At 47.3% G+C, this 23,500-nt stretch overlaps 1 protein-coding gene across 4 annotated transcripts in view; it reads left to right on the top strand.

Moving 5' to 3' along the window:
* Positions 1-23,500, top strand: part of LOC138736017 (guanine nucleotide-binding protein G(s) subunit alpha) — a 327,065-nt gene that overhangs the window by 232,368 nt on the left and 71,197 nt on the right. The window lies entirely within an intron of this gene.

The raw sequence follows: 23,500 nt of genomic DNA, 5'->3' as shown, positions 1-23,500 counted from the left end.
ACCACCCCACCAGCCTCCGCAACCAACATTATCTTCCAGAAATTTCTGGCATTTACAACAGAATCCCACTACCAAACACATTTTCCCCACTCCTCCTCTCTCTGCCTTCCATAGGGACTGCTCCTTCTGTGACTCCTTTGTGCACTCATCCCATCCCACCAATCCCCCTCCACCCACGCACCTCACCACCTTCCCCGGTGGCAGAGGAGGTGCTACACTAGCTCTCACATCTCCATCACCACATTCTGTGGCCCCAAACAGGCCAATCAAGTGAAGCAGTACTTGTGCATCCACAAAATTGATTTTCTGCATCTAGTGCTCCCTTTGTGGCCTTCTCTGAGCACCTTTGCTCCATCCACACCAGTGATAGAGACCTCCCAGTAGCCAACCATTGCAGTTCTGAGTCACAATCCCATACTCGCGTCTGTCTATGGCCTTATTTACTATCTCACCAAGACCATCCGCAAATTGGAAGAACAACTCCTGATTTTCTGTCTGGGCACTCTCCATCCAGCTGTAAGGCATTAACATCTACTTTTCTGGTTTCTGCTAACCTCCTCTCCTCTTTTTCCCCCGTTCCCTTTCCCAGCTCTCCTCTTCCCACCCCTTCACCTAGCCATCCATTCTCCCCTTCTTCATTTATCACCTCCTGCATTTGCAACCATGCCTTCCCCTACTCTGTTCGGACACTTGCTGACATTTTTCCAGTTATGAATTTTTACCTTTGTTATATAAAGGACACTCATGACATTATCTGTGTTTTTGTACATGCCATGCTTTTGAATTACTGAATAGTGGAGGTGGATTTTGACTTGCTGTTTAATCCCCACTCTCTAAGGAATTGCAGTTAGAGTGCAGATGAGTTTATTCTGGAAATCCATAATCAATTCTTTGAGCCAAAAAGACTGGGAGATAGCTCAATAGTGGAGAACACCAAATTTCTCAGAGTACACTTAAGAAGTGACCTATCCTGAACACAAAACATCTAACTTGTCAGGAAGGTGCAAAAGTAACTGCACTTCCTTAGAAGGAAGAGGTAGGCAATGCTACCAACCACCATTCTGTCAATTTTATACAGGAGCTCTATCATTTTGTATATGCAAAATGTATATACAGAAATATATATTTATAATTAAAGTAATTTTAAAAATAATGAAATACAGTAAATATACATGTAAAAAAACAGAGCATTCTGGTCGGCTGCATCACCACGTGGTACGGTTGCTGTAAAGCATTGGATCAGAGGTTAATCCACAGGACCTTAAAAGTGATAGAGAAGATCACTGGAGTCTTCCTCTCCCCTATCAAAGTACCAGGATAATTGTTTAAAGATAGTTTGTAAAATATTTGAGGACTCCAACTACTCCACAAACAGAATCTTTCAGCTACTCCCACTGTGAAAGAGGTACAGAATTATTAGAACCAGATTCACCATGGTGAGGAACAGCTTTTTCCCGTGCATAATGAGACTGCTGAATGACCAGTGAGCTGTATGCAAGACCTGTATATAGATTGTGTTTACATATATTTTGTTTGTATGTATGTATATCTATTTGTATGTTTGCACCGTTTTTGCACAGTGGACGGGAATACACTGTTTTGCCAGGTTGTTCTATCCCAATCGGATGATAAATAAACTTGAACAGTTCTTCACATCCAGCTTCTTGAAAACATTCCATTAATTCTTCAAGTTCTATCAGCTCTGTCACTTTCTGATGATGTTTCTTTCCTGACGAAGTTTCCAAAATGTGCACTTATTTTCTTGAGGCTCTTTACAGCTCTTCTCTAGCTCTTGCCTCCTGTTCCTAGAATTACAGTTGGAATTCCCTCATCTTCACATTCAACCTTTGAAATATCCAGCACCTCCAATGGAGGTCACCATCAAATAGATCTTTCCCTTTTCCTCTTTCAAGATTCAAGAGGATCTATTTCTTCAGAATGTTCTAGTTTGTTCTTTCATCAACATAATACCCATTCTCCTTCCAATGAATCTATGGATGTTGCATCTCTCTTTTTGCCTCCTTCATTCCCATTGCTCAGGGCACAAATGCATTTTCAATATGAACTAGCAATTTTACTGTTTTAAATTGGTTCACTTATTTGCTGCTTCATAATATCTTGTACATTTGGGAAACCAAACTTATTGTATGTCAGGTTTGCAGGACATCTTTGTTTCCTGCAAGAGTGTGACTTCTAGCCACTTAATTTAGCCATCTCTATTCTGATGCAATCTTTGCCATTATGGTCTCTGTTGTCTTCCAAAAAAAGCTGATAAAATGCAGCATTTCATCTAATTAAATATGTTAGTTTTCTTTTGACCAGATTTTTTTTATCCCAGATCCCATTTTTGCAGAGACTTGTGTAACCTCCAATTTTTGTTATTTAGTACATCTACTTTCCACTCAATCACTGACCTTGCATTTTGTTTTCTTTTCTCCACTCGCCCTCTCTGAATCTTAAAACTGATATATCTACAGTTCCAGATTATAATTGACATGAAATATTAGCTTTTTTCACTAACTATATTTCTATATTCACAAATGCTGTCTGTTTTATTGAATGTTTCCGTCATTTTTAATTTTAATTATTTCACTGATGGAACTTGTTTTTCTCACAGGAATTCAGGGTATCATGTGACTAGATGTATTCTGTAAAGATGTTGATCGTTAATGGTCTCCATTGGAAATGGTCAATTTGTTAATTATCTATTAATTCTTATGAATTCTTTTGGCATTTCTGCTTTATAATTTAATTTCAAGCTTGGAACCATAGAACATAACAATACAGAAATCAGCCCTTCAGCCTTTCTAGTCGGTGCCCAGTCCCGTTTACCTGCACCATATCCTTCCATAGAATCTAAGACATTTTGGTGCCACAGTTTGATTCTAGATATTTTGGCCTGCCACTCCATTCACTATCTGCTGGCCAACTCTGTCCAGCTGGTTGTCCTGTGAGCCCGCGCCTCCCCCCCCCCCCCCCCCAGCGTTGCACTGACAGTCCTGCTTACAAAAGATATACATTAAAATTAATCAAAAAGCATTTCTTTGTATGGTGAATTAATAGGATCTGAAATGCCCTGTCTGAACTGTGTAGAGGAAACTGATTTAATATTAATCCTGAATGTAGAACCAGTTAACGACTTGAAGGATGACAGCCCTGCTGGCCGTGCTCTGACAGCTTCGCCAGATGCCCTTACTGTGTGGGGGGGGGCGGGGGAGAGAATCAGAGTTTCTGAAACATGGGGGTTTAGGCAGCGCTGCAAAGCTGTGGGGAGCTGGCTAGCACCAAACATGAGCCCAAGTATAACAATAATCCCAAAATATCTGCTGGGGAGGGTTAGATTATTTGTATAATAATTAATGTATAATAAGTGATTATTTGCATGTTTCTTAAATGCCGCAGTGCCAGGGGTTGCTAGGCCAGGACCTAACCGTGGGCGGCAAAATGTCCAAAGGGCTACAAAAGTTTTTTTTCGTCAAAATGCATGCCCCTAAATGTCCATTGCCAAAATGTGGGCGCTAAAAAGTCCGATTCCGCCTTCCTATCCATGTATTTGTCCAGATTTTCCATAAATTTGACCCCACATTCATCATTTCAGCTGGCAGCTTATTCCATACTTCATCACTCTGTATGAAGAAAATCCCTTCTCATGTTCCCCCTAAACTTCTCCCCTTTCACCCTTAACCCATGCCCTCTGGTTTGTATCTCACCTAACCTCCGGTGGGTGGCGGGGTTGTGGTGGGGGGTGGGGGGGGGGCGGGCGGAGGAAGCCTGCTTGCATTTACTCTGTCTCAACCCATCATAATTTTGTATACTTCCATCAAATCTCCCCTCATTTTTCTACACTCCACAAGTCCTAACTTTTTAACCTTTCCCTGTAACTCAGTTCTTTGTAGTAAATTTTATCTGCACTCTTCCAATTTTATTGATCTCTCCTGTAGTTGGGTATCCAAAATGCTCACAATACTCCAAATTGTCTTGTACATCTTTACCATAGCATTCCAACTCCTGAAAAAGGTGTCTTTACAATCCTGTCTACCTGTGACACCACAATCAGCGAATTGTGTATCTGTATTCCCAGATCTCTGTTTCACCTCACACTTGTCTGCATTGAATGTAGAATTCCTCACTGCCTGCACCTCTAATCTTTGTATCATCTGCAAACTGGCTGATCCAATTTACCACATTACAGTATCATCTAGATTATTGATTTAAATGACAAACAGCGGAGGGCCCGGTACTGATCCTTGAGGCACCTCCACTCATCACAGGCCGCCAGTCAGAGAGGTAATTATCTACTACCACTTTCTGGCTTCTCCCATGAAGATAATATTGAATCCAATTGACTACCTCACCACGAAAATCAAGTGACTGAACATCCTTGATTAACCTCCCATGTGGGATCTTGTCAAAGGCCTTGCTAAAGACTATACAGACAACATCTACAGATAGATGATTAATTTTGTTCAAATATAAGATACAGTGTATAATACATATATAATACACATTGATCAGAATTTAAGGCAGGCTAACCATCACTCGATGCATCATGACGTCACCTGTAGAAGGTAGAACAGTCCTAACCCCGGGGATGGCTCCTTGCAAGTGTGAAAGTGCTCATCGTCCCAGTTTGTGAAAAGTCAAATCTCCATTCCTATCCCTGGACACTGAATGGCCAATTTAGTGGGATGCAAATGTGAAAGGGGCTAAAAGCACCTACCAGATGGGAGGAGTATAAAGTCCATAGTTTGGGTGTGATATATCCTTGATGATGCTCTTCACCTTACCCACACAGCATTCTTAATAGATGTTCTCAATAGTGGGCAGTTGAATGTCGATAATGCACTAAGTTTTCACCACTCGCTGAAGAGCTTTACGGTCCGATACGAGACCATTGCCATACAGAATCAGGATTTATTGTGTGAAATTCGGGTGTTTTGCGGCAGCATCATGCATATTCTAACCATTTTACGACATTACATTACTATAAAAAATAAAATAATAATAGCAAAAGGGCACGAAAAATAAGGCAGTGAGGCGGCACGTCGTTAGGCAGGCGAACCGGCCCCGCTTGTCGGCGGGATAGCCGACCAAAATGGCACAGTCGGGTGTTTCCCCTTCGACCTCTGCACCAGGCTCAGAAGCCCGCGCTTGGGGACCCATGTGATGCCCTGGTGACATCAGCGCCCCCAGCGCGGTTCTTAGCCAGGTCCAGGCTGGGAGTATAAGGCCAGCCAGGCAGCCTGCAATAAATCCTGTCTGGTTGTGTGTTATTTCAGTTAGCAGTGTCTTTGTTTCATTGATTATTCAAGAATCTGATGGCAGCTGTCTTTGTGCCATTGAGTGCTCATCTTTAGGCTCCTGTACCTTTTCCCCGGTGGTAGCAGAGTGAAGAGGGCATGGCCTGGGTGGTGGGGGCCTCTTTGATGATAGAGGCTGCTTTGTTAAGACACTGCCTCATGTAGATGTCCTTGTTGGAGTGAAGTCTTGTGCCTTTGATGTCGCAGGCTGAGTTAACAATCCTCTGGAGTTTGTTTTTGTCCTGAGAGTTGATGTCTCCACTCTAGGCACTGATGCAACCAGCCAGAATGCTCTCCACGATACATCCTTAGAAGTTTATGAGAGTCTTCGGTGACCTACTAAATCTCCTCAGACACCTCACAAAGTATAGCCGCGGGTGAGCCTTCTTTGTGAAGGCATCAAAATGGAGGCTCCAGGACAGATCCTTGGAGATGTTGACACCCAGGAATTTGAAGTTCTTAACCCTCTCACTACTGAGCCCTCAATGAGGACTGGGTCGTGTTCCCCTGACTTCCTCCTGAAGTCCATAATCATTTCCTTGTTTTTGCTGACATTGAGTGCAAGATTGTGGTCAATACACCAGTCAACGAGCTGATCTATCTCCCTCCTGTACACTTTCTCATTGCCGTTTGTGACTTTGCCAACAACTGACATACCACAATGAGATGCTATAGGTAAGTATGCTCTCAATGGAACAGCAGTAAAACTCCTGGGACAGAGGTGTATTTCCTTCACGCTCTGCAGAAATTAATGTGAAATGTGGACACCAAGGAATTTTAAGCTTGATACACATTTCACCACAGCTCCATTGATGTAAGTAGAGACATAAGTTTGCCTTCCAGCATGCCTTAAGTCCACAAAAATTATCTCCTTTGTCTTCTGAGTGTTCAGTGCCAAATTGTCAGCACACCACGGGACCTGGTGTTGGACCTCATCCTTGTAGGCTGTCTCATCATCCCCTCGTGATCAGGCCAAACACCATGATGTCACCTGTGAACTTGATTATGGAATAAGAACCATATACAGGAACGCAGTTATAGGTGAAAAGGGGGATACAGGAGAGAGCTTTGCAAGCAGCCCTGGGGCACGCTGGTGTTCCAAGATGAGAATGGAAGAGAAGAGATTGCCTAACTTAACAGATTAGTGTCTGTTCGTCAGAAAGTCCAAGATCCATTTTCAGAAAGATGAGCTGATACCAAGCAACAAAATTTGGTGATCAGTTTGGAGGGAATCACAATATTGGATGCTAAACTAAAGTCAATGAACATTCTGACATAAGAGTTTGAATTGTCCAAGTGCATCAAGGCAGAGTGAAGTGCCATGAGATGACATCCTCAGTCAACCTGTTGGTATGGTAGGCAAATTGATGAGAGTCCAAGGTAATTGGCAAACAGAGCTTCAAAATATGATAAAACCAGTCTCTTAAAGCACTTTGCAATGATGGGGTGAGTGCAACTGGACGGAGGTCATTCAGACCCATGGCGGTAGGATGTTTCGGCACTGGTACGATGGTGGCAATGTTAGATCTCATGGGAACAATGGCCTGGGCCAGGCACAGATTGAAAATGTCCATTAAGACCCCAGCCAACTGTTCTGCATAGACTCTAAGCACATGGCCAGGTATACCTTTCGGACCAGCTGCCTTTTGTATATTTGCCCTACTCGGTGGCCCAAACATCAGAGAGAGAAGCAGTTTATCAGGTGGAAGATCCATTTTGAAAGTGACCCCCTTGTTTTCTCAATCAAAGCAAGCATAGAAATAATTAAGCTACTCGGAGCGAGGCACAGCTGGAAGGGGGCACAGTACTAGGTAGTTTATATCTAGCACTCTTTCCCCCTCGTCAGGTCCAAGACTATTAGTGAGAACTAGGGTATGTGTACTGAGTGATTATAATATAGAAAGGCACTTAGAAATAATTATGGGACATGGTCCTTAAAGTGCTTGGGTGGTCTTCTTTCTCTCTTTAGACCACCTTGGCATGGTATGCGGTACCGGTATTTGCTCGTGGCTGTTCTGGGTGGGACCCCTAGATAGTCAGGTTGATGGCGACTGCTGCCCTTCACTGGCCTCCGGGGATCTACGTGCTGGGCTGCTTGTCAGAGTTACTTGACCTGGGATACCCATCTCCATCCACCTTCACTTGGCCAAAGGCGTTGGATTGCATTGGCAGGTCTGGTTCTACCTCCTCCAGGTCGTGAGGTAGTTCATGGACTTTAGTGTCAGATAGTGCTCGCAATTGGTTAATATGTCATTTCCACAGTCTGTCCCCCACTAGAACAAAGTATGAGCCGGGGCTCAACTTTTGTAGGATCACTCCTACCACCCAACGTTTTTTATATTGTCTGTAATCTTGTGCCAGTACTCTTGCCCACTTTCAGTGCTCTAGGTAGTTTGTGGCGATGTTGATTTTTCTGAATGGAGGCCCAGATCCAGGTGATAGCCTTGTCCACAGGTTGCAGCCAAACATAAATTCCAGTGGGGTGCATTTTGTAGTAGAATGTGGTGTGTTTCTGTACCCCAATAGGAAATCTGCAATCTTGTGAGTCCATGAAGTTTCTTGGTTTTCACTGCCTCCCCATTAATACTTGGATGATAGGGTGCCAACAAAATATGTCTGATATTGTCGCACATAAATCTGTTAAAAGGTTCTGATGTAAGCTGGGGTCCATTGTCTGTGACCAATTCGTGAGGTAATGTATGTGTGGCAAACATAGCCTGTAGACACTCAATTGTATATGGCCAGTCATATGCGAAACTACTGGCCATTTGGAATGTGCGACAACCACTATAAAGAAAGTCTCTCCCATGAATGGCCCTGCGAAGTCTATGTGAATCCGTTGCCAGGGTTCTGTAAGGCTATTTCCATTGGTTAGCCTTGGCCTGTGGCATTGTTGGCTGCATTGTCTGACATATTTTGCATTCTCTCAATGTCGTTTCAATGTCTCTGTCACCAAACATGCATTTGGGCCAGCGCTTTCATTTGTACCATTCCTGGATGGTTGTGGTGGCTTGCCATAGTAAACATCCTTCAACTAATAGTTCATGGCAGTGTGTGAAGTAAGTTTTAAGGTCTTCTGGTATGACCTCATATTCTGGCTATCCATTAAGGATGAAGTACAAGACCTTGCTTAACGTTGCCTCCTTTCGGGTTTCTTTGCTGATCATCTGAGCTGTAATGGGCAGTTTTTGTTCTTGGTTGATGGCTGCTGCCTCTGCTGTCCATTTAATAATTTCTTTTTGATCTGTTTCAGGTAGTCGTAAGCACGATAAGCATCCACGTGGCTGTTGAGTGTTCCCAGTTTATGTTTTATCTTGTAGTTCTATGCAGCTAGGAGCTTGGCCCATCTTTGAATTCTGGCTGCAGCTAATATTGTGGGGGACCATAATTTTGCTTAGAGGTTTGTTGTCAGTGATTAGGGTGAAAGTTCTTCTGTAGAGATGTGGGTGGAATCTTTTTACACCAAAAATTATTTCTAATCCTTCTTTTTCCAGTTGTGTGTAATTGCCTTCGCTTGTAGTTAATGTCTGTGAAGCATATGTCACTGGTTGCTCACCACCTTTCTCTGTGATTTGGGATAATTCTGCTCCCAGCCCTACTGGGAAGCATCAATGGCTAGAGTCACTTCCTTGTTCGGGTCATCGAGGATTAGAACCTCATTTGTCGATGTTAATATTTCCTTTAATCAATCAACTGTGTTTTTAGTCTTCGTGTTCCAGAACCATTTTTGATCTTTCTTGAGTAATCGGTTTAGGGGGCTGCACAGCTTAGACATGTGAGGGATAGTGACTTATAAGCCTTAGAAAGGACCGTAATTCGACTTGTTGGTTGGATATGGGGCTTTGCGAACTGCTGTTGTGGCTGCTGGATCCATTCGTACCCCCTCCTTGTCGATTGTAAATCCTAAGTACGTTACTGAGGGCAGCATGAAGATGCACTTATCCTGTCGTAATCAGCCTGTTGTAGTTTGGTTTTCATGGTCTCGATTTGGCCTGTGATGATGATATCACCAAGGGAACATCCTACTGAGATTCCGTGTAGTAATTTGTCCATTGTAGCTTGAAAATTCTGTCTGGCCTATGAACGGTCCCAGATGGGGGTTGATTGTCATATATTTTCTTTGTCCAACTCTTATTTGTTGGTATGTCTGTGACAAATCTAATTTTGTGAACTTTTGCCCTCCGTTTAGTGCTTGGAATAATTCTTCTGCTTTGGGCATGGGATGTTCTGATACTTTTAGTGCCTGATTTATGGTGACTTTGTAATCGTTGCAAATGCGAATCTCTCCATTTACTTCCTGTTCGGGTAGATGGGCGCTGCCCAATCACTGTACTCTATTGGTTCAAATATGCCTTCATTTTTTAGTCTATTTATCTCAGCTTCAATTTGTTCTTTCATTGCAAATGAAACTGTTCTGGCTTATACCCAACATAAAGGATGGTGCAAGAGATTTTTTTTTTTTTCAACTTATTAAAATGTACTTTCATATTGTGTACAGCATTCGGTACTGTTTGTTTTAAATGAGCTCTCTTCAGATTAACTTACTGAAGATTACAATTGGTAAGGAATTAGAGAGTTTGTACTTATGTGTTTTGACTATCAAGTTTGTTTTTGCAAGAGCTAGAATTGCATTTGGTATGAAACTTTATTTCTTGTAATAATCACTAATGACTGAGTTTCCATTTGGAATGCAATACTTTTAAATTATGCTCATCTAACTTGTATTTCTCCTGGACTCTAGGGATCAGTTAAAGAAAGATAATTGAATATGGTTGTTGGAGGTCAATCTCCTCAATGACAAAAAACAGAGTAGCAATATACCATACTTGTCACAACCATCTTCATCTGCACTAATGAATGTTCTATCAATAGGCCATAAGTAGTTCTGTTTACATAATGTTCATCTGAAACTCCTTAGAAAACACAAGAAGCATTGTCACCATTTGAGCATTGACTACTATGTGACAAGTAATATTGATTCATACAGTGAGCATTTCTAGCTGGAGAGTTTGACTACCAGCCCTTGACATTTTATGGTAGAATCGTTGCAGTGGATCTCCATAAACATTTTGGAGAACACTGTTGAATAGAAATTAATCTGGTTCAATCATACTTTGAGACCAATCGGGGGGGCTGATTGGCTCATCGTCTGAATGCCCAAAGCCTTTCCTTCATCTCCAAAATCAAGTTCTGATTGTCTTTACTCTTCATTTGCTGGATGAATGCAATTCCAGTAACATTTGAGCTGAAGACCACATCAGGTGAAGTAACCATTTAAGTGTACCCTGTCCATTATCCTAAGCACTCAGTTTCTCCAGCGCTGGTTAGTAAAGGCTGCAGTGTGCCACCTGTAAAATGTACTGAAATGTGCCTTCTCAAAGCACCTCCTGAACCAGTGACCTCTGATCCTGAAGGGCAAGAACAGTAGAGGCATGGGAACACAAAGGACATGTTCTTCGTGTCATATGCCATTTTTTTAAAATAATTCTTTATTTATCGCACTATAATCCATATCAACTAATATATTTACAGATGCATCTCTTCAAATATTCAGTGACATTTTCTCTTTTTTCCCCATCCCTCCTTTCCCCCTTCCCACACCCCTCCAAAAACAGTAAATATTGAACATTTAAAATAAAACAATATCTTTATACAAAAGGAATACAAACAAAAAAAGACGTATCATCTACTTATACACATTAAATCTGATCATGTTTATCTTCTTATCATTTTAGGTGGTGGTGGTCCGAGGCCTGCTATTTCTGTTATGTCCCATATACGGTTCCCAGGTTCTCTCAAACACTGTAACTCCGTCTTTTAAATTATATGTGATTTTTTTTTCCAATGGGATGCACTTAAACTTGGTTATATATTCCGTTAATGTTTATAGTCATATAGTCCAACGAGGCCACCTTATATCTTTATTTTCACTTCTTTTCCGCCTCTTCACCACCTCCATCCCCTTTTATCCATTGCTGTTTTTTAAGTTTTCCTTTTTAATCTCAATATGACAATGCACTTAAGACATGAAATACCTCAACAATCCCCACAAGCAATAACCCTTTAACCCCAAATGAACCTCCCCTCCTTGGATTGCCCCTTGTCCCTCAACAGCAACCACAACTCCCCTTTCCATTTGGTTTGCGAACTTACTCACAAGCGTCAACTGATTTTGCAGTGACCATTATTCTCCAACCCCCAGAGAATACTATTTTCCTATACATATAACAAAGCTCTCTTTTTTCCCTTTCTTCCCCTATTCTTATCCATCTTTAAATCTTTATATATACATTATCTTTATTTTTTACATATTTTTGTATATTTTCTTGCATATTTTTGTACATCCTTCTTGTCACTCCTCCTCTTCTCCTGTCCTGCAATTGTTCAGCAAATTCTTAGGCTTTCTTTGGGTCTGTTCCCCAGGAATAAACACTTGGAGTACTACTGGTTGTCTTAATATAAAGTTATAACCTTTTTTCCATAAGATTGTTTTCGCCGTGTTGAATTCCTTCCTCTTCTTTAAAAGTTCGAAGCTTATGTCAGAGAATAAAAATATTTTTTGTCCCTTGTATTCCAGTGGCTTCTCTAACCTTCTTTCTTGCCTGCTCCAGTATGTTTTCTCTTGTCGTATATCTTAGAAGTTTTACCAATATGGATCTTGGTTTTTGATGTGGTGGCAGTTTCGGTACTAGCGCTCTATGCGCCCTTTCAATATCTATTTCTTCATGTGAATCTGTCATTCCCAGCACCTTCGGGATCCATCCTTTTATAAATTCCTTCATATTTGACCCTTCTTTGCCTTCTTTCAGGCCCACTATTTTTATGTTGTTTCGCTGACTGTAGTATTCCCAATACGTCAATTTTTTGTGACAATAAATCTTGTGTCTCTTTAATTTTTTTTCACTCTCTTCCAACTTCCCTCTTAAATCATTTATATCCACTTCTACAGCAGCTGCTCGTTCCTCCACATTTTCTACTCTTTTCCCTTTTTCAGTCATGGCCAACTCTAAGCTTTGCATTCTGTCTTCAGCTCTTTTCATTTTTCTTTTGATTGAACTAAATTCTAATGATAGCCATTTTTTTTAATGACCTCATTTGTTCTTCGAAAAAGGCTTTATCTAAACTTTGTCCTTCTATTTTACCTTCTTTCCTTTGAAATTCTTGGTCTTCTTCCTCCTCTTCTTCTGTGTCTGCGTACTGTTCTCTGTATCTGTATATCTTCATCCTTCTCTGGTTAGCTGCTTTTGTATCCTTTTTGGGCCTCCAGCTGCTGTGTCTCCCGCTGTTGGGCCTCCTGCCACAGGCCGACCCGCTACTGGGCGCCCCTTTGCCGCTCACCCTCTTCCATCTCTTCATTCATTCTTCTTTTCTTTCTTGCTTACTTTCCCCAGCTGAACGCCCCGATACTGGGTGTCTCTTGCTGGCCGCTCTGCAGCTGGCCGCTTTTCAGCTGAGTCCCCTTCCTGCCGGCGTTAACCTTTTCTATTACTTGCGCACTGCGCATGCGCAACTTTTCACGCAAGTGCTGTTGCGCACCTCTTTTCCTTGAGAGCCATTTTTGAAGTCCGCCGGTCGGGAACACACCGTTCCTCTGGGGACTCACCAACGTCGGAGATCAGCCGCTCTTCTCCACTGATTTTCCTTCTTCCCTTTTCTCTGTTATTCTTACTTTTTCTCTTTTAGGTGCCATCTTCTGTCTCTTTGTAACTTTATCTTTCTCTTCTTGTATTTCGTTGCTACAATTGGTGACCCCAAACATCTTTGAACCCAACATGAAAGACCCTTCGATCAACGCTATAGCCATCAAGCTTCCTGACTTCTGGGTTCAGGATCCAGAGACCTGGTTCAGCCACGCAGAGGCTCAGTTTCACCTCCGCCAGATTTAATCGGATTCAACCAAGTTTTACCATGTGGTTGCCGCCCTGGACCAGGCCACCGCCAAACAAGTGCTGCATCTCGTTCAGCACCCACCCGTGGAAGATAAGTACGGGACCATCAAGCGGGTGCTCACTGGCTCCCTCTGCCTCTTCAGACACCAGCGTGCAGCTCGGATGCTGCGCCTCGACGCCTTGGAGGACAGAACTCCAATCAAGTTGATGGATGAGATGCTCACGCTCATGGGCAATCACATCAACTGCCCACTCTTCGAGCACACCTTCCTCGACCATCTGCCTGAAGACATCCGGCCGTTACTGTCCCAGGAGGGCTTCGTCGACCCTAGGAAGATCGCTCAAAAGGCTCAAGAACTATGGCTCGAAGGATTCCCGGAGGGCTCAGCAGGTTACGAGTCACAGGCATGGGCATGCCAAGCCTTCCTCTAGCACTGCAGTGGAACACCCGGCCCCTGCAGGGGCCTCAAAGAGCATAGCCAGAAGCAAGACATCCATTTCAGGCCTCTGCTTCTTCCACCAGCGCTGGGAAGCCAAGGCTTGGAAGTGTTGTCAGCCCTCTTGTACCAGGGAAACGAGCAGGCTGGCCGATGTTAATAGCTGCGGCGGCTGACAAAGAACACAGTCTTCTCTACCTGTGGGATTCAGTCAGCGGCCGACGTTTCCTCGTCGACAGCAGGGCCCAGATCAATGTCATCCCGGCCACAGCCATTAAGTCATGGAACCGGCCTTGAGGACCTCCCCTCCGTGCAGCCAATTCGACGGAGATCCAAATGTATGGAGACAAGACAGTCTACTTCCACATTGGCCAGCGGAAGTTCTCGTGGAGGTTCACCATTTCGTCCCTTCCCACCGCCATCCTGGGTGTCTACTTCCTCCTTGCCCACGGACTCCTGGTCGACGTTCGAGGTAGGCAACTGGTAGATGCCCGTACCTTCCAATCCGTTCGCCTCAACGCTTCCCGCACAGAACAGCCGCAGATGGCCACGGTCAGCACACCCAAGTACGAGTTTCAGCGTATCTTGAATGAGTTCCCATCCCTCCTCAAGCCGCAGTTCTCCGCCGCCACACCACGCCACGGGGTATTTCATTACATCCCCACCTAAGGCTCGCTGGTCCACGCCAAGGCACACCGGCTCCCGCCGGATAAGCTCCAGATAGCGAAGGAAGAGTTCTCGCATCTGCAGGAGCTGGGGATCATTCGACCCTCCAACAGTCCTTGGGCCTCACCACTCCACCTGGTTCCCGAAAGCCTCCAGTGGCTGGCGACCCTGTGGAGATTATCGACGGCTTGACAATGCGACAGTACCTGACCGTTACCCGATCCCTCACATGCAGGACCTTTACGGCCAACCTGCATGGCGCAAGGGTATTCTCCAAAGTCAACCTGGTGGTCGACAACGTGGTCGCCAATGCACTCTCACGGCCGGCCATTTGCGTGCTGACACCCGGCCTCGACTTCAACTAGCTTGCCCAGGACCAGAAGTTCGACGAGGAGACACGGGCCTTCAGGACTGCCATCATGGACCTGAGGTTCCAGGACCTCCCGACCCCTCACGGTGAGGGCACCATCCTGTGCGATGTCTCCATGGGCACCCCGCGACCAGTGGTTCCCCAGCAGTAGCGCAGGCAAGTCTTCCACCATATCCATGACCTTTCCCGCCCTTCCATCAGGCCCACGGTTCGTATGGTGGCGGAACATTTCGTCTGGCATGGACTTCGGAAGCAGATTGCAGACTGGGCCAGAACCTGCATCCATTGCCAGCTTTCCAAGGTACACAGGCATACCAGAGTGCCCGTACAAGATTTTGAACATGTCCAGGAACGGTTCAGCCACATACATGTGGACATAGTCGGACCCTTACCCATTTCCCGAGGTAACCGTTAACTTTTCACAGTGGTAGACTGCACCACTCGTTGGCCTGAGGCAATCTTGATCCCTTCACGGACTCCTGCTCCCAAGTGCTTTTGAATGGTTGGGTTGTCCGGTTCAGCGTCCCCAACCACCTCACCAGTAATCGGGGCACCCAGTTCACCTCTGCACTCTGGGCGCAGCTCGCCAACAGGCCGGGGATGAAGTTACATCACACCAGGGCCTATCACCCACAGGCAAATGGGCTAGTCGAGCGTTTGCACCTCCACCTTAAGTCGGCACTTATGGCCTGCCTCACAGGCCCTGATTGGGTGAACAAGCTTGGGTGCTCCTGCCATCTGCTCAACACCCAAAGAAGACCTACAGGCGTTATCAACCGAGCTGGTCTATGGTGCAGCACTAGCCCTACCTGGTGAGTTCATCAATGTACCTCTCAACCCTCAGTAGTCACCGCATGGTCTACTTGCCCCACGTCTGGGCCCAGTTGAACTCCTTCACAGCCCCACCACTGCCCAGACACTGCACACGTGCCTCTTGCGTCCCCAGCGAGCTGTACTCTGCAGAGTACGTTATCAGGCAGGGCCCGTCCACAGCTCCTCTACAAAGTCCATACAAAGGGCCGTATAAAGTCCTCCAGTGTTCAGGATCCATTTTCACACTGGACATCGGTGATAAGCGGGAACTGTTTACGGTGGACAGGTTAAAGCTAGCCCACCTCGACCCCACCGAACCAGTAATTGTGGCCCAACTCAAGAACCGAGACCGCTTGGCAAAAAAGGACATTGGCGCCGGTTTGGGGGGGGGGGGGGGCGGGGGGCTGTGTAGTGGTACACCATTAGGCAGGCGAACCGGCCCTGCTTGTCATGCACGTGGTGGTGCAGCCGGCCAAAATGGCGCCATCAGGGGTTTCCTCCCCACCTCGGCACTGGGCTTAGAAGCCTGCGCCTGGGGACCTACGTGACGCCCTGGTGGCGTTGGGGCCCCCCAGCGCGGTTCTCAGCCAGGTCTGGGGTGGCCAGGCAGCCTGCAATAAATCAGTTTTTGCTCACTGAACTCAACCCGTCTGGACGCAAGAGGCCCGTTAGCAGTGTAGCCGCCGCTACAGTTAGTGATTTTTCCAACAACCAGTTTCGATACACATTATCCTACCCCTAACCAACTCACAGCAGTCAATAGTTCCAACGTAAGCACATATGGCTCCAAAAATATTAATGTTCAGTTCGAGGAGAACATTTACACAGAGCCTTTTATTATAGCAGAAATCTCATGATCGCTACGTGGGACCGATTTCCTTCGAGCTCATTAGTTCACGGTGAATTTAAAAGGGCGTTGGCTGGTGGATAGCATCACCTTTCAAACTATTAGCCTGGCAAAATTGCATGTTCCTGCGCTATGCCTTCAACCCCTGCGTAAGACTATTGATAAGTTTTCCAGACTCTTAGAAGAGTTTCCCAAAATTACAACTCTGCAGTTTTCAACCTCCACCATAAATGTGGAGTAAGTCACCATATTTCTACCAAGGGTTCTCCCATTCATAATAATGCAGGTTGCTTGCCTCTGGAGAAACTGCAATTAGCTAAACAAGAATTACTCAAAATGGAAGAGCTAGGAATAATTCACAGGGCCAATAGGCCATGGCCATCTCCATTAGTTTTAGTTCAAAAACGCACCAGAGGGTGGAGACCTTGTGGACATTATAGATGGCTCAACGACGCCACTATACTAGTTGGTTCGCTACCCTATTCCCCATATTCAAGATTTTTAAATGAATCTGGATGGGACAAAAATCTTTTCAAAAGTGAACTTGATGCTTGGATATCACCAGTGGAACCAGGTGAGATTCCGTAAACAGAATAATTACCCCTTTCAGATTACTCGAATTTTTACATTTGCCTTTTGGGTTAACAAATGCAGCTGAGACCTTTCAGTGAGTTAAGGATGCAATAGGGCATGGCATGGGCAACGTCTTCACTTATCTAGACAACATACTAGTCTCCAGCAAAACTAAAAAAGTGCTCATGGAACATCTGCAGATGCTCTTTAGACGTCTGCGAGAATTTGGACTGAGCATCAGTCTGGATAAATGTGTTGTCGGACAATATTCCATAGAATTCCTGGGGCATACAATCACCGACAAGGGCCTGGTTCCATTGCCTTCCAAGATCAATGCCATTACTGAATATTCCAGATCAACAACTTTCAAAGGTCTGCAAGAGTTCTTGGGCATCCAGTAACAGCTAACGTTATGAAGCCTCTGTTCAATCTGCTGTCTGGTAATGCCACCTCTATTCAGTGGACAGATGAAAGTTGAAATCCTTTTTTAACAACAAAGGAGCTATTAGCTCAAGCAACCACGCTCATTTATCCAACCCTAAATGCAGTCACAGCCCTTTCATCAGATGCATCTGTTGTAGCCATAGAGGGCATTCTACAGCAATATGTCAATGGACGCCATTGGCATTGTTTAGCTGCCACCTCAGTGAGGCTAAGAGAAAATACAGCAACTTTGATAAAGAGCTCCTAACCATATTTGTCCATCCGTCACTTCCGTTACTTTTTGGAAGGCAAACACTTCACCATGTTGACATTTTTGGAGGTGTTGGAGCCCTGGTCAGCTTGACAACAGCGGCAGTAATCCTTCATTTCAGAATTCTCCACAAGAATAATGCACATTTCTGGAAAAGACAATGTGGTGGCTGATGCACTTTCCCGCTCAGTTGCACTCGATTATGGACCACAGTATTAACTACGCAGCTCTCGCTGCTGCCCAAGCACAAGATGGTGAGATGGAGTCATATCACACTTCGATATCTAAACCTACAATGGAAGAATGTGCAAATCGATGCCAACGGCAAGCTGCTCTTCTGCGATGTGTAAACAGGACATCCATGGCCAGTGGCTTTAGCTTCATGGAGATGTCGCATTTTTGATTCTGTCCATGGTCTCTCTCATCCACTCATCAGATGGACCATATCTAATTTCAGGCAGATTTGTTTGGCACAGTCTGAAGAAAGATATCATGCAAATGGCCAGATCTTGTGTAGCTTGCCAAAGGTTAAAATCCATTGGCATACGAAATCACCTTTCCCACTGGCAACTCGCCACTTTGATCATGTCCATGTGGACATTGTGGGACCAATTCCAGTTCTACAAGGCTACCGCTATCTCTTCACTGTGATTGATAGGTTCGCAAGATGGCCTGAGGAAGTCCCCGTGGCGGATGTTTCAACGGACCCTTATGCATGAGCATTCCTCAATTCCTGGCTGGCTTGCTTTGGCCTACTGGTGCAAATCACTTCTGACAGAGGACCTCAATCTTTGTTATGGATGACCTTATCTCGGCTGCTCGGCTCTAGGCTTCATCATACAAGCATCCCGCAATCCAACGGGATGGTTGAACGATTCCATTGTCCTTAAATCAACCTTAATGGCCTGTTTGGACGGTCCCAACTGGGCAGACAATGTAACATGGGTGTTTCTCGGCATTAGGACAAGAGGATCTTCACACTTTGCAGAGCTTGTATACGGCACCCCTTTGGTGGACCCAGGGGAGTTTGTTCCGCACAGATCCAGTAAGGCTGAAGATCCCAAAGAGCTGCTGAGCAGACTAAGGGATATTGTGGGCAAATTATCCCTGTACCACTATCATCATATTGGCAAACATGTTTCTTTTGTACCACATGGACTGAAGGAATGGGAATACAATTGTATATAGAGGAACACATGGACCATACAGGGTGATAAGACAAACAAGGTCAACCTGCATCTTGGACACTCCTTCTGTCAATCACAATTTGTAGGCTCAAACCTGCCCATGTTGACAAATCTGCCCTTATTCAACAGTCCGACGCAGTGGTTGACTTGATCAAAATGGGTGCTTAACAAATTAAATGGTGGATGTTGAGAGTTGTTAATGCCCAGTTTATAATATTTCACTGGTTTTACTACAGCATATTTTTCATTTTTACAAATTTTTCTCTGTCCTGATTCTACTACTAAAAATAATAGCGTTAACCATTCATCAATGTTTTAATGCTCTCCTGATCAAACAGCATTTACTTCATTTTCGCTAACCTCCCAGAAATGCTGGTATTATGTGTGAGACTTCTAATTTGAACATAATGACACATGGGCAAGATTTCCAGGCATATTATCCAAGCATGTGAGTTGGTTGTGTCCTAACAATGATTTTTGCTTTATGGATCTTGAGGAAATTGACAAGTATATCTAAACTATGAGGAAAATGTATCTTTAAAAGTAGTTTCGTATATCTAATGCCAAAAGTAATCAGAGGGGTTGGTGGGCATGTATGAAGTGCAGGAGAGATCAGTTGCAACGGATGAAGTGCAGGAGCGGCCCGGTGCAGCGGGCGAAGTGCAGGAGCGGCCCGGTGCAGCGGGCGAAGTGCAGGAGCGGCCCGGTGCAGCGGGCGAAGTGCAGGAGCGGCCCGGTGCAGCGGGCGAAGTGCAGGAGCGGCCCGGTGCAGCGGGCGAAGTGCAGGAGCGGCCCGGTGCAGCGGGCGAAGTGCAGGAGCGGCCCGGTGCAGCGGGCGAAGTGCAGGAGCGGCCCGGTGCAGCGGGCGAAGTGCAGGAGCGGCCCGGTGCAGCGGGCGAAGTGCAGGAGCGGCCCGGTGCAGCGGGCGAAGTGCAGGAGCGGCCCGGTGCAGCGGGCGAAGTGCAGGAGCGGCCCGGTGCAGCGGGCGAAGTGCAGGAGCGGCCCGGTGCAGCGGGCGAAGTGCAGGAGCGGCCCGGTGCAGCGGGCGAAGTGCAGGAGCGGCCCGGTGCAGCGGGCGAAGTGCAGGAGCGGCCCGGTGCAGCGGGCGAAGTGCAGGAGCGGCCCGGTGCAGCGGGCGAAGTGCAGGAGCGGCCCGGTGCAGCGGGCGAAGTGCAGGAGCGGCCCGGTGCAGCGGGCGAAGTGCAGGAGCGGCCCGGTGCAGCGGGCGAAGTGCAGGAGCGGCCCGGTGCAGCGGGCGAAGTGCAGGAGCGGCCCGGTGCAGCGGGCGAAGTGCAGGAGCGGCCCGGTGCAGCGGGCGAAGTGCAGGAGCGGCCCGGTGCAGCGGGCGAAGTGCAGGAGCGGCCCGGTGCAGCGGGCGAAGTGCAGGAGCGGCCCGGTGCAGCGGGCGAAGTGCAGGAGCGGCCCGGTGCAGCGGGCGAAGTGCAGGAGCGGCCCGGTGCAGCGGGCGAAGTGCAGGAGCGGCCCGGTGCAGCGGGCGAAGTGCAGGAGCGGCCCGGTGCAGCGGGCGAAGTGCAGGAGCGGCCCGGTGCAGCGGGCGAAGTGCAGGAGCTGGTTATGCTATTTGTATGTGTCCGGGCAGGGAGTGGGAGGCGGTGGCCCCAGTCCAGGCACAGGGTGAACTGCGGCGGCCTCGGCCCCGGTCCGGGCAGTATGGACCGACCTAGGAGGGGAGGCAGGCCCCTCCAGCCCGGGTAAGAAACCTGCATAGGAGAAGGCCACTCCGATATAAAACCTACGACCCAAGGACCTCGCTGCCACATCCCAGCTTGCTTGGCCACGGCACACGAACCATGGGTGTAAAGGGTGGGGCCAGTACTGCGCGCACTGCACTCCACCTAAAAGCTCCTTTGCGCAGGCCCGAGGACAGGTCCACGTCCTCCCCCTCCACGTCCTCCCCCTCCACGTCCTCCCCCTCCACCCCCTCCACGTCCTCCCCCTCCACGTCCTCCCCCTCCACGTCCTCCCCCTCCACGTCCTCCCCCTCCACGTCCTCCCCCTCCACGTCCTCCCCCTCCACGTCCTCCCCCTCCACGTCCTCCCCCTCCACGTCCTCCCCCTCCACGTCCTCCCCCTCCACGTCCTCCCCCTCCACGTCCTCCCCCTCCACGTCCTCCCCCTCCACGTCCTCCCCCTCCACGTCCTCCCCCTCCACGTCCTCCCCCTCCACGTCCTCCCCCTCCACGTCCTCCCCCTCCACGTCCTCCCCCTCAAAAGATGCTCACAAACTCAAGCTAGCATGCTGGAACATCAGAACCATGCTAGACAAGACTGACAGCCACCGACCTGAACGTCGGTCTGCCCTCATTGCACATGAACTCCTCAGACTTGACATCGACATAGCCGCTCTCAGTGAAGTCCGCCTGGCAGATGTAGGCAGCCTCCAAGAACGCGGCGCGGGCTACACACTCTACTGGTCTGGCAAGCCTTCGGATGAACGACGCCTATCTGGTGTAGGCTTCATGGTCAAGAGCTTCATTGCCTCCAAACTCGAAAACCTTCCGACAGGCCTCTCGGACCGAATCATGTCCATGCGACTCCCACTTCAAAACAAGCGTCACATCACCCTCATCAGTGTCTATGCTCCAACCCTCCAGGCGGAACCAGCAGAAAAGAACAAGTTCTACACCGACCTGCGCAACCTCATCCAACGTACCCCTACAGCCGACAAGGATGTCATCCTGGGCGACTTCAACGCTCGTGTCGGCAAAGACTCAGAAACCTGGCCAGGAATCCTGGGCAAGCATGGCGTCGGCAAGTGCAACGACAATGGGCGCCTCCTGTTGGAGCTCTGCGCAGAACAGCGGCTTGTCATTACAAACACCCTTTTTCAGCAGAGGGACAGCCTTAAGACCACCTGGATGCATCCCCGATCCAAACACTGGCACCTCCTGGACTACATCCTGGTGCGAGAAAGTGACAAACAAGATGTGCTCCACACCAGGGTCATGCCTAGCGCGGAATGCCACACTGACCACCGGCTGGTTTGCTGCAAGCTCAACCTTCACTTCAAGCCAAAGCCCAGGAACAATAAAGCCCCCAGAAAGAGGTTCAATGTTGGAAAACTGCAGTCAGACGAAGCGAGAGGAAACTTCCAGGCAAACCTCAAAGCAAAGCTCGACGTTGCAACCCGCCTCACGGACCCGTCCCCTGAAACCCTCTGGGATCAGTTGAAGGCTACCATACTGCAATCCACTGAAGAGGTACTGGGCTTCTCCTCCAGGAAAAACAAGGACTGGTTTGACGAAAACAGCCAGGAAATCCAGGAGCTGCTGGCAAAGAAGCGAGCTGCCCACCAGGCTCACCTTACAAAGCCGTCCTGTCCAGAGAAGAAACAAGCCTTCCGTCGCGCATGCAGCCATCTTCAGCGCAAACTCCGGGAGATCCAAAATGAGTGGTGGACTAGCCTCGCCAAACGAACACAGCTCAGCGCGGACATTGGCGACTTCAGGGGTTTCTACGAGGCTCTAAAGGCTGTGTACGGCCCCTCACCCCAAGTCCAAAGCCCGCTGCGCAGCTCAGACGGCAAAGTCCTCCTCAGCGACAAGATCTCCATCCTCAACCGATGGTCAGAACACTTCCAATCTCTTTTCAGTACCAACCGCTCAGTCCAAGATTCCGCCCTGCTCCAGCTCCCTCAACAGCCCCTAAGGCTAGAGCTGGATGAGGTTCCCACCCTGGATGAGACATATAAGGCAATCGAACAACTGAAAAGTGGCAAAGCAGCAGGTATGGATGGAATCCCCCCAGAAGTCTGGAAGGCTGGCGGCAAAACTCTGCATGCCAAACTGCATGAGTTTTTCAAGCTTTGTTGGGACCAAGGTAAACTGCCTCAGGATCTTCGTGATGCCACCATCATCACCCTGTACAAAAACAAAGGCGAGAAATCAGACTGCTCAAACTACAGGGGAATCACGTTGCTCTCCATTGCAGGCAAAATCTTCGCTAGGATTCTACTAAATAGAATAATACCTAGTGTCGCTGAGAATATTCTCCCAGAATCACAGTGCGGCTTTCGCGCAAACAGAGGAACCACTGACATGGTCTTTGCCCTCAGACAGCTCCAAGAAAAGTGCAGAGAACAAAACAAAGGACTCTACATCACCTTTGTTGACCTCACCAAAGCCTTCGACACCGTGAGCAGGAAAGGGCTTTGGCAAATACTAGAGCGCATCGGATGTCCCCCAAAGTTCCTCAACATGATTATCCAACTGCACGAAAACCAACAAGGTCGGGTCAGATACAGCAATGAGCTCTCTGAACCCTTCTCCATTAACAATGGCGTGAAGCAAGGCTGTGTTCTCGCACCAACCCTCTTTTCAATCTTCTTCAGCATGATGCTGAACCAAGCCATGAAAGACCCCAACAATGAAGACGCTGTTTACATCCGGTACCGCACGGATGGCAGTCTCTTCAATCTGAGGCGCCTGCAAGCTCACACCAAGACACAAGAGAAACTTGTCCGTGAACTACTCTTTGCAGATGATGCCGCTTTAGTTGCCCATTCAGAGCCAGCTCTTCAGCGCTTGACGTCCTGCTTTGCGGAAACTGCCAAAATGTTTGGCCTGGAAGTCAGCCTGAAGAAAACTGAGGTCCTCCATCAGCCAGCTCCCCACCATGACTACCAGCCCCCCCACATCTCCATCGGGCACACAAAACTCAAAACGGTCAACCAGTTTACCTATCTCGGCTGCACCATTTCATCA

The sequence above is a fragment of the Narcine bancroftii genome, chromosome 6 (genome assembly GCF_036971445.1).
Source record: "Narcine bancroftii isolate sNarBan1 chromosome 6, sNarBan1.hap1, whole genome shotgun sequence".
NCBI classification, from domain to species: Eukaryota; Metazoa; Chordata; class Chondrichthyes; order Torpediniformes; family Narcinidae; genus Narcine; species Narcine bancroftii.
The sequence above is the reverse complement of the archived record's forward strand: the minus strand, read 5'-3'. Positions and strand labels throughout refer to the sequence as shown.